Below are 12,567 nucleotides of genomic sequence, written 5' to 3'. Positions count from 1 at the left end.
TTCTATGCGAACGTCGATTTCAAGTTTTGTCAACGCCCTCATGTTCCAGTCCCTCTGTTTAAGTAAGTTTTGGTTTGAACATTGCCTTTTTGATCCCTAGTCCTTTTGTTTGTACTTTGTGATTTTGTTAGTTATTATTAAAACATTTTTTGAGTTCACCACCACCTGCTTTGCTGCTTTTGTTTCCCTGCATTTGGGTCCACACACACCCTGCCTGCCTGCCTGCGTCCCTGACATATTTCAAACATAACTTTGACTTTAACACAGCTATTTTTTGCTTTTGTGACATCCCAAACATCTGAATAATGTTTTCCTTCTACAAAATAACAAACAACAAGACAAATAGAGCTTTTGATAGCAAAGTAACAATTTATTTACACATAACTAAACTATTGAACTGAGAGATGACGCTGTTTTGGCTGTGGCTGTCTCGCCAGACAGGATAAACTTTTCATTCATCACCGCCTGTCCCATCAAGATATATTTTTTTGAATCTTTCTTTTGTAGTAACCACTACCTCATAACAGAATTCACCTAGGGAACTTGTGTGGGGCATGTTGTGTTCCTAGGAGGAAACTAATTTAGCCGTGCGCGTTTCCGGCTGAGTCACGAGACACTAGAGAGTCACGAGCGGCCGAACACGGCAACGCGAACTCTACTCAACGAGCAACACAGACTCAATAACATCATTCGCTACACTGGTGATCCCGATCGTTCTGCTCGGTCGTCCAATGCCTGGCATCCCGACGTCCTCCCGATTGTTCTGCTCGGTCGTCCGCCACCTGGCATCCTGGACGTCCTCCTGATCGTCGCTCTTGATCGTTCATCAACTGGCATCCTGGACATCCTCCCGATCGTCCTACTCGGACTTCCCACACCTGGCATCCTGGACGTCCTCCTGATCATCCATTCGGTCATCTTCCACCAGCGCCCCGGCCGTGCAACCCAACCATTCGTTCCGTTTAATCGGGTTACGCCTCCTCTCCTCACTTCCTTTCATGGTCCAATATGAGTTCTTACCAAATGCGCTGCTGCCCTCCAGTCGCCAGTTTTATTGCTTTAAAATGGATTTTGAGCATTGTGCTGTAGAGCGAAGTTGCATCAGAACCTAGAGATGTTTGTTGTGCAAAAAAACATTTTGGGGACACTGAAACAATTAAAAATAGAACATATTTATACGTTTTTGGGAGCAAATGAGTTAAAAGCAGGATAAGAGTAAATAAAAATTTAAGAGGTCAAGATAAAACCAAGGTAAGGATCATGGTGGGTAAGATAGAGCAGGGGTCGCGTTAACCGAATATTTTCCGTCGTTGACTGATTTTTTAAAACGGTGACAGAAAAAACTGAAGTCCATCTGTCATTTTGACAGGTTCCAGTTCACACCCCAGACCACAGGGTGGCGAGTGAGCATATTAATTAGCTATTGTCTCTCTTGATGCATGACGTCGTTGGCCTTACTCTGAAAAATGTCAAGGCAACTGAGTGTCCGAAGTTTCTTCAAAAAGCCCCAAAACGACGATGGTGTTGATAAAAGAGGTGAAAAAACAGGGACTGAACAAGCGGGCACGCAATTCAAGTCCATGCGCACCAGGAGGAAGGTGTAAGACTCCGTTCAGGCCACAGCAGGTGAACTGTTAATTTCATTGTTCCATATGTAGCCTACCTATTGGGGCCACAGTCAGCTGTTTTTGTCACTGCGGAGAAAAAGTTACATATTCATCTGCTTGATGTGTGATGGCACGGTGTGGATTCTCTGTTAAGCTTGTTCGGACAGAATATTAATTTAAAATGAATGAAAACTAAATACTATTGAATATGTTGAAGCAGTATGCAATGTTAAGAGTCTTGTTAGCTCGAATTGCTGTGTCCAGCTGCTGTAGCTCTGCTGCTCTCTGTGAACTCTCTATTCAAGCCGGAACGCGCGCGGCTCTGAAGTGTCTCTGTCACGTGACTGTGTCGTAGCCGGTAACACGCTCGGCCAAATTAACACACAAGTACGGAAGGTGAATTATGCCAAACAAAGGGTCACCACAATGTCATTATCATCATTTTAGAAATTTAAGTGACGGGTAAAAATAGATTATGACCGGATTTTTATGACCCTGTCAGTCAAAATGACAGACAACGGAAAAGTCTAGCGCAATCTCTGAGATAGAGTAAACAGGTGTGTTTTGAGCCTGGATTTAAAAAGTGAGAGGGTAGGGATATTGCGAAGATCAAGGCGTAGGGAGTTCCAGAGCTGAGGGGCACAGTGAGTAAAAGCTCTAGAACCGAATGTGGCGAGACGGACACGGGGGACGGAAAGGTGGAGGATAGAGGAAGAGCGAATGGATTGTGGGGCGGGGGCCCTTGATACAGAGGAGATTGCATAGATCGGGAGGGGCCAGCCCATGGAGTGCTTTAAAGGTAATGACAAGGATCTTGTAGTTGATTCTTTGTTTGACCGGGAGCCAATGAAGTTGACAGAGGATGGGGGTGATGTGATGTGTGGTGGGGGTCCGAGTGATGAAGCCTGCTGCTGAGTTTTGGAGGAGCTGAGTTTCTGTCAGGACTTATTGGGAGACAGAAGAGCAGTGAGTGACAGTAATCGAGCCGGGAAGTGACTAGACCACAGACAAGAGTGGAAGCAGTATGGCGGGTGAAAGAAGGGAGGAGGTGAGAAATATTGTGAAGGTGGAAGTAGGCTGATCTGGTGATGTTCTTGATGTGGGAGCGGAAGGAAGAAATAGCAGTATTCAACAAAACATAGCAAGACATAAATACATACAAATCTGAAAAGGGCCCGGGTGCAATGAGCATAAATGGGACCCCCTGAATGGATCGTCCGATATGAGGGGGGGCGCTAGTGGACAATTATTCGCGGGCCCATCAGCGCTCCACATGATTTTACCATTTTGTTTGCCTCACCCCTTGCCCAGCAATGCCCACTTTACACCCGCAAACAGGGTCCCTTATAGAGGCCCGGGCCCAGGTGAGGTCGATCCCTCATAACCCAGCTAAATTCCACCCCCTGTAATCCTTCCTTCCTTCCATTCATTCATTCATTCATTTATCTTTATGAACCGCTTATCCTCATGAGGGGGTGCTGGAGCCTATCCTAGGTAATTATGGAAACCGAATTTGTTAGATTACTCAAAATGATTATTTATGGGATTAGACTATTTTAAAATAGTCTTAGAAGTTAAAACTACACCCAAGTTCTAATAGATTAGATATCTTTTTTTTTTGCGCAAAAAAATGTACCATATGCTACCGTGACACTTCTGTTTTCATTGGATAATTTTTTGCTGTATTTTTTGCCCCGCCACCACCTCCAACTCCGGGTTATGACAATATACGTCGACATGTCTAATGATTCGATTGAATAAAGCCTTTTAGGAGGTTCTTTCTGATGATGCTTCTGTCGCAAATATTGAATAAACAGGAGGGAAATGTTGAGTTAATTATCGAGGGTTGATTGAATATTTGCTTGATTGATTGAATATTTGCTTGTGCTCATATATACCTAATACATACATGATACATATTGCCATATTTTTTCTTATTGATATAACCAGTAAATGATTATTGCTTGCTATACTAGGTTGTAGTATAATGTTTAAGTGTTATAAAGTGTTAAAGAGGGTCGGGGTGACAACTGCCTTGCTTCATGGCCACAACATTAGGTAACTAGACCTTCTGGGACATCTTCAGCATCTTACGTCTGGACTTTCATCTAGACTTTCGAGGACATCTTCCATTCGAGGACATCTTCCATGGCTGCAGTGTTGCATAACTGAAGTGTCTGGGTCATTCTGACCACTTTATCTAAGTGCCTTTGCTTACACACGTGTATTTAGTTAGTTCCGCCTACATGCTCACACATAGCCAATCAAAATCACATGGGTGTCTCCAGCTTGCTTTCCCCCTCCCTTTAGGGCGGCACCTTTCTGTGTTAGGACAAGCCCCTAATAAAAGAAAGAGCAAGGAGTTTAGTTTTAGATCAATTTTGGTGACTAAACAGCGTAATCTAGCATTTCACTGTCTACTGTAGTCCCTCCTTGCTCTCCTTGGCCAAGAAAACTGAGTGTCTTCTCTCCTTATTTTTGGATAATTTTACAAATGTCTACCTAAGGATCTATTTTTGAACTTGACAACTGCCTTGTGAATTTCACATTTGCACATTACGAGTTTAATCAGTTTCTTGACCTCACGCATACCTCAACATGTCAGTGAAATGAATAGGAATTTGTTTCAGCCTTCCCAAAATAATATAGATGGCGGAAACCACTCAGGCAACTTGAAGTTGCACTTTGAGACCCCCAATTTGGCCAAATTTCTAAATTGTCCTGTATGTATGTGTGATGCATCATTGGAAAGCTTAAAATCTCAATTTTCTGGGGGAAGAAAATTTTTGAACAGGAGGGCATTAATAAAAAAAAAAAACAACAACAACTTAACAGCAAAACCCTAACTGAAGGCAAGAGGACGCAAGAGCAGAATTAAAGACGCCACGATTTTACCGAGATATTATCGCGTACTTGCCTTGTTTCGATCCAAAAACTCCATGTAGCATGTATCACCGAGTGTCAAGATACAGCTGTGAATGGCCACAGCCAGATTTTGGGGGGGATTTTATGGGTGAAACATGGTGATATAACAAGTGTCGCGATGCAGAAATCGCAGACAACAAGGAGTGGTTAAGGTTTTATTTTTCATATAGTTACCCTTTTAAACGTTATTTTTCAATTTTTCGTTGTTTGGATCGATTATTTATCATCTAACATATCGGGGAAAATGTGACAGTAACAAAAAAATACAATTAAGCGATAGTTATGAGGTAGATATCCGTAACTTTTTTACAGACGCCAAATTTTTCATTGTGACGTAATTTGTTTAAAAGTTCAAAATATGCGAGTGAATAATTTTTTTTAAGTCGTTTTTTTTTTTTTTTTTTTACTGAATATTAGGCATCAATTAATGATTTTAAGCTAAAAATGACAGATATTTTAAATAATAAATATAATTACTTACCTTCTTTTTATGGCTAGGTTGAAACAAAAGCGGTTGCGCGACATCTGTAAACGGGGGTTTTCAGGGTAAAACGGACAAATTAAAAATACTTCGGGGGCTTAATGCGCCATGAATCTGCTATGGCAGCATATGGACATATTGTTCTATCAAACACAACAGTTGTTTTGGCTTATAATACTGCAGTTTCTTTTAAAGAGGAATGAAAGAGCAGAAACTGCTTTTTCAGTCGTCTGTGTTTTCCGCCATATAATACTTTTTTTAAATCGTAATGTGGTTTGAAAAACAAAAATTGCACGATTTTTTTTTTAATGCTAAAAAATATATTTTGATTGTTGGTTGAGGTGTAGGAATCTTTCCATTTCATTCAGAAAGTTGATTTGACATACGAGCGATAAACATCCTCGTATGCATGCCAGCATTTAATGCATATACTTGACAAGAGAATCTTTTCACATTGGCCTAGCCTGCAGCAGTCCAGCCAGTGTGATTACATTTGTGATGTTCCGCCTGGGCACTTTCCCCTCCGTAGCATAGCCGGCGGACAAATGAGGCATCGAGGCAGCGTTCTCCACCAATGCGACTTTGGAGGTCACTAACAGGAAGAAGGCATTCATCACTCTGACACACGAACGCTGCACGGTGGGGGGGGGTGGAATAATAACATTATTATAGTGTTAATCCACCAAACGTGTTTGTGTGCCATGTAGGATTAATGCACTCACTTTAATACTGCGATTTATGAATGTATACACATTTTTCTTATGATAAGAAAAGGTCTCTTTGTTGCAGCTGTTCACCTGTTTCCCATGCATATAATCAAGACTGGCAGGCAAATACCGAGCGAGGCCCATTCTTGGACTGAGTGCCTATTTGCTCACTAGAAAAGACTCATTATGTCCTGGATAGATATCTCTGCCCCCTGGGGGCATTCATCCCTCAAATGAAAATAGAAACAATCAGTGAGGTTGGTGAGCTTCTTTGTCATCTTAAAAAAAATATATATATATGTGACAACCGCGACACGCTGACCTTGACAGCTGCAAATGGCAATCAGAGTTTTGGAATGAGAAATCAAAGGGACATAAACTAATCGAAAATGTGTTTGGCGGAAAAAAATAATCATGATTTTCCTCATGGACATTTTGAATGTTATTTCTAGTATTGGAAATTCATTACCTTCAAATTAAAATTCCTTATCAATATTTTTGTGCCATCGAATGAATATCTTCATGAAGATATGTTAGGGTCGTCTTGATTTTTTCATCTGCATCACTTGAATCGATAAAAGCAAACAATTATGTTTACGCGTGCTATAAATCTGATTAGCGCTGAGAGCGCTTAGGCAATCACGGCACGATGGTTCTCGGCGCACCCACACGCTACTCACGTCTAATTAGCCGCAAAACACCATCACTTATCACTCTTTCGATTAGCCCTGATCATCAAGTGATGCGTGCTCGTGTGTCACTAATTGGGCACTCGTATTTGGGTTGTTATCAATGAAAAAAAGAAATCAATTATTTGTCGTGCCCTTTGAAGACACTTTATATTTCTTCAGAGATTTTGTGATTTATGTCTTTACCAGTTAAGTCATTGGCGTCTACTAGCAGTATGGCCCGGCGTTGCCAGGCATACTTGTGCTGGGTTGTTGGGGCCAAGGTTTGTTAAATCGACACATAAGAAACCTCAAAATCAAGGGCGAATAAGTATTTAGTCAACCACCAATTGTGCAGGTTCTCCTACATGAAAAGATTAGAGAGGCCTGTAATTGTCAACATGGGTAAACCTCAACCATGAGAGACAGAATGTAGAAAAAAAAACAGAAAATCACATTGTTTAATTTCTAAAGAATTTATTTCCAAATTAGAGTGGAAAATAGGTATTTGGTCAACTACAAACAAGCAAGATTTCTGGCTATCAAAAAGGTCTAACCTCTTCTAATGAGGTCTAACGAGGCCCCACTCGTTACCTGTATTAATGGCACCTGTTTTAACTCATTATCGGTATAAAAGACACCTGACCACAACCTCAGTCAGTCACACTCCAAGCTCCACTATGGCCAAGACCAAAGAGCTGTCGAAGGACACCAGAGACAAAATTGTAGACCTGCACCAGGCTGGGAAGACTGAATCTGCAATAGGTAAAACGCTTGGTGTAAAGAAATCAACTGTGGGAGCAATTATTAGAAAATGGAAGACATACAAGACCACTGATAATCTCCCTCGATCTGGGGCTCCATGCAGGATCTCACCCCGTGGCGTCAAAATGATAACAAGAACGGTGAGCGAAAATCCCAGAACCACACGGGGGGACCTAGTGAATGACCTACAGAGAGCTGGGACCATAGTAACAAAGGCTACTATCAGTAACACAATGCGCCGCCAGGGACTCAAAACCTGCACTGCCAGACGTGTCCCCCTGCTGAAGAAAGTACACGTCCAGGCCCGTCTGCAGTTCGCTAGAGAGCATTTGGATGATCCAGAAGAGGACTGGGAGAATGTGTTATGGTCAGAAGAAACCAAATTAGAACTTTTTGGTAGAAACACAGCTTCTCGTGTTTGGAGGACAAAAGAATACTGAATTGCATCCGAATAACACCATACCCACTGTGAAGCATGGGGGTGGAAACATCATGCTTTGGGGCTGTTTTTCTGCAAAGGGACCAGGACGACTGATCTGTGTAAAGGAAAGAATGAATGGGGCCATGAATCGAGAGATTTTGAGTGAAAATTTCCTTCCATCAGCAAGGGCATTGAAGATGAGATGTGGCTGGGTCTTTTAGCATGACAATGATGAAACACACAGCCAGGGTAACAAAGGAGTGATTCGTAAGAAACATTTCAAAGTCCTGGAGTGGCCTAGCCAGTCTCCAGATCTCAACCCCAAAGAAAATCTGTGGAGGGAGTTGAAAGTCTGTGTTTCCCAACAACAGCCCCAAAACATCACTGCTGTAGAGGAGATCTGCATGGAGGAATGGGCCAAAATACCAGCAACAGTGTGTGAAAAGCTTGTGAAGAGTTACAGAAAACGTTTGGCCTCCGTTATTGCCAACAAAGGGTACATAACAAAGTATTGAGATGAACTTTTGGTACTGACCAAATACTTATTTTCCACCATGATTTGCAAATAAATTCTTTAAAAACCAAACAATGTGATTTTCTGTTCTGTTTTCCACATTCTGTGTCTCATGGTTGAGGTTTACCCATGTTGACAATTACAGGCCTCTCTAATATTTTCAAGTGGGAGAACTTGCACAATTAATGAAAGACTAAATACTTATTTGCCCCACTGTAAGCTGGATGGCTTTATCGAGGACTGTAATTTTCGCACTGTACGCCATTACTTTTCTCTCGTTTTGAATCCTGCAGTTTATAGTCCAGTACAGCTTATTTGTTGATTTATTTGGGTTAACAGGTAAACTTTATTAAACAGTGGCGTCATAAGAATGTCATAAGACTGTAATAATTATGACATGACACAGTCATGGGCATTAATGAATGCTTATAACAGATGTCATTAAGTGTCATCTGGCAAATTGTGTCACAAACTCCATTTATGTCCAGCTTTTACATCTCTTCAAAAGTGAGATAATTTGCTGGATGACACCAAAATGGCATTTGTCATAGGCATTCATTAATGCTCATGACAGTTTCATGTCATAATCAGTGTTGTCACAGATTACTTGAAAAAGTAATTTAATTACTGATTACTAATTACGCCTCAAAAAGTAACGTAGTTACTTTACTGATTATTTTATTATCAAAGTAACTAAGTTACTTTAAAAGTAATTCATCAGCTACTTTTTACCAGTTTTTCTACCTTTTCTGCCTCAACATAAGAATGACAACGGAAAAATGTCATCGCATGTAATTGACTTTCCAATAATTTAATTTAAAAGGATAGAGATCAAAATCATAATTTTTCACATAAGGCTTAATATTCGAGTTAGCGTGGGTTTAATTATTCGATGGAGTTGATTTCAAACACCATTGACTCGCGCAAGCTTAGCCGCTCCGGAGCCCCTGAAACTAACAAATAACTTACAAACTGCAAGGAATTTGTTGAAATCAACTCCACCGACTAATTAAACTCCGCTAACTTGAAGATTAATCCTAATGTCAAAAATTCTGAATTTCGGGTTAGGGTTTAGGGGTTAGGGTTAACAGCATATCAGTGCCAATATAAAACAATGCAAATTGTATGCAGAATAATCAACAACACACAAATGAATTGCACAGTGCAATAAACACAAAGCTCGGGGCGGGCGAGGATGCGCTCGCACAACCCAGAAGTACGCCGTACACACACGGGATCAATTTGGCCACAAAACATGGCGGCAACTAAGCACTTTACACTCAGTCGGACTTACAACACATCCCAAAGATGCTGAACGAACTCGTCACCTCACGGCATAAATGTGCAACACGAATATGATGTAAAAAATGGACGCCAACCTCGCAAGGACGAGCAGGAGCAATGACTACCCGGTGTTGCAACGGCAAAGCTACGATACGGCCGCGCATGTACCGGCTCCAACCTATCGCTGGAACCCTCCAAAATGAAAGAAAAATACTCATTTTCATTCATGGACGCACACACATCAACATTGCCTCTCACATCTCAACAAGTGGTTGCACTTGGCTCAAATGTGCACCCGTGCTGGCACACGTCAGTCCCAAAAAACTTAGCGCATGTGACTCGAGAACAAAACAGGAAGACCTATGAGCGGTTACCCTGGAAACGAACACGTAGCGGGAACCTTTCTAACATTTTCTATTCAAAATTGTCTTCGTACATGACTACAATATTCTTCATTCTACATACATTATGAGGCAATAACAAAATAGTAACGCACAGACACTAAGGAAACTAAATTTAATCAAATTACTGGTTTGTAAAAATGAACGCGTTAGATTACTTGTTACTGAAAGTATCAGATTACAGTAACGCGTTACTTAGTAAGGCGTTAGTGACAAGTGTCTAATGACAGTCGTATGACACCACTGTCAAATAAAGTGTTATCGGTTCATATCTTTTGGTGTAAATATGCCATAATACAGTGAGGACAGCTGCGGTTTATAGTCCAGTGCGGCTTGTCTGTTGATTTATTTGGGTTAATAGGTAACACTTTATTTAACAGTGGCATCATAAGACTGTCATTAGACAGTCATAATTATGACATGACACTGTCATTGGCATTAATGAATGCTTATAACAGATGTCATTAAGTGTCATCTGCCAAAATGTGTCATAAATTCCATTTATGTCCAGCCTTTACATCCCTTCAAAAGTAAGATAATTTGTCGGATGACACTTAATAACATCTGTCATAAGCATTCATTAATGCATTATGAACAAATGCCATTTTCGTGTCAAATTTGGTGGGTGTCGACTTATATTCAGGTGGGCCTTATAGACCCTACTCACCTACGTCACAAAATGACGTGTCGCTGTATCCGTCCGCCATATTGTCCCTATTTTTTAGACCTATTCTCATTGTTTTCAATTAGTCGTGCAAGTTATAGAGCAATTCATGGAAGCCCCGGTGTTATCTGACGCTGTAAACTCATTGGATGCGTTGCATAAAAGGCGTTATGTGGAAAAGCTTCAGTTTATCCATTCTCCAGATCAATATTTGATGCCTAAATCGATGTTTTTCGACCCGCTGTCTTCGCCTTCTTTGCCTGACATCTGCTACCCTGATATTTACAACTATCTTGTCCACACAAAATCAGCCTATTCTCACGAAAGTTTGAAAAACTTTAAGAGCTTGGAGGCTTATAAATACTTCGTTGCTGGTTGGGTGAAACAGGTCCTCGTCCACGAAAATTCGGCAGGAATCTATCTTGTGCTCGGGAAGGTGAGTTACGAAATTTTCAATTCAAAATCTTTTGTTCTTGCTAACATCCACTGTCAAGTCTAATGTATTTCATGTCATTTGTCAATGGAGCTAGGGCTTTTAATGTTTATATGGTTTAGCGATAGCACTCTCACTACATACATATATAATATGTAATAAATATGAAGTGCGATAGCACTACTCCAGATTGTCCCTAGTTGAATTTATTTTTTGGCTTTTGACCTTAATAGTGAAATTGTAAATTAATTGTATGACAACTGTCTTATTATCCCCTTATAATTATATATTTTCACAACGTCTGAGTGTATGTTGTCGGCGATTAGCCTAGCAATGATCTTAATTGTGGTTGTCAGCCCAAAACCCTCTAAATATATATTAAATGCATCTTACCAGATATAAAATGACTACTACATAATCTGTGGTAGTCGTTTGGAGCCCAGTTTTCTCGTCGAATTGCAGCAGTCCATCTCGCTCTCCTCACCGGGTCTCTCGGAATACGGTAAAACTTCAAGTCTCTCCGTCTATCTTCTCTGTTTTTGCAACCAACCGCCACACACGACTTCACCATTTTGATTATTAATGTTAACGAGCAGAAAAACACGCCATAATAGGAGGAATTTACGAAGCGCTAATGCATTAACATGACGAGTAGATGGACAACATGGCGCGGGGGCGTGGCTGTGACGTCACGTGAGTAGGGTCTATAGTCCGAAAATTACAGTAATATGGCCCGGTGTTGCTTGGGTTTGTGTAACCAGGACACAATACGAATGGCAGATAAAACAAACTTTCTTTAGAGATGCAGCTGGAATGTAGTATTAGTAAATGGACACTATAAAGGGATTCATGCACCATCGCTTTTCCATTGCTATGAGAGAGACAGTTTTCATGTTTCACACTTGCTCCTCTTGTACACCGCATGACCCTGAGAGATCGCGCCTTTATATAACAGAAAACACTAGAACATAACAACGGCAACTACGACTCTCAGTCATGATTGCCACAACTACCCATGAACCATTGTGGGCGTAGCACATAATAAATACAAGTTGCTACAGTATGAGAATCCAGCCGATATAAATCCTTTAGTAATATTCCTGAAAATTATACTTTTTTTTTTTTTTTTAAATCCAGCGTCTTGTTGTGGAGTATTCAAAGCCACAACGTATCATCACAGCAAATTTAGATTTGTACATGAAACCATTAAGTTTGAAAGCCAACTGCAATCGCAAGATGTGTCTTTTGCCCAGAAGATGGCGCTGTCACCTCCATAATCGGGTCGCATTTCTATGCTAAATTTTGGAGTTTCGAATTAATTTTCCCCACGAAATGGAGGCCTACAGAGATCAAACCCATCTAAGAACATGCCCAGACACATAAAGTACAACCGTGTAAAATTTCGTCAATCTACCCAGCCGTTTCAGAGTCCATAGGGAAGGAACACAGACAGACACATGCATTTGTATATAAGTATATGTAGGCCTATCGCGAACAAATTTTAGTGGACAATAAATTCTCTCATAAATTATTGCGGTATGCGATATTATTGCCCCCCCAATCCGATTTTTTGTCATGTCTGATTTTTCGGCGTGCCCGTTCAGAATTTCTTTGTCAATGGAGCTCGTTCAAGTATCACGCATGCTTTTGCATAAAAAGTTAAGCTAGAAGCTAATGCACAGCTACATCGCTCCCGT

This window comes from Corythoichthys intestinalis, chromosome 16, assembly GCF_030265065.1.
Source record: "Corythoichthys intestinalis isolate RoL2023-P3 chromosome 16, ASM3026506v1, whole genome shotgun sequence".
In the NCBI taxonomy this organism is placed as follows: Eukaryota; Metazoa; Chordata; class Actinopteri; order Syngnathiformes; family Syngnathidae; genus Corythoichthys; species Corythoichthys intestinalis.
The sequence above is the reverse complement of the archived record's forward strand: the minus strand, read 5'-3'. Positions refer to the sequence as shown.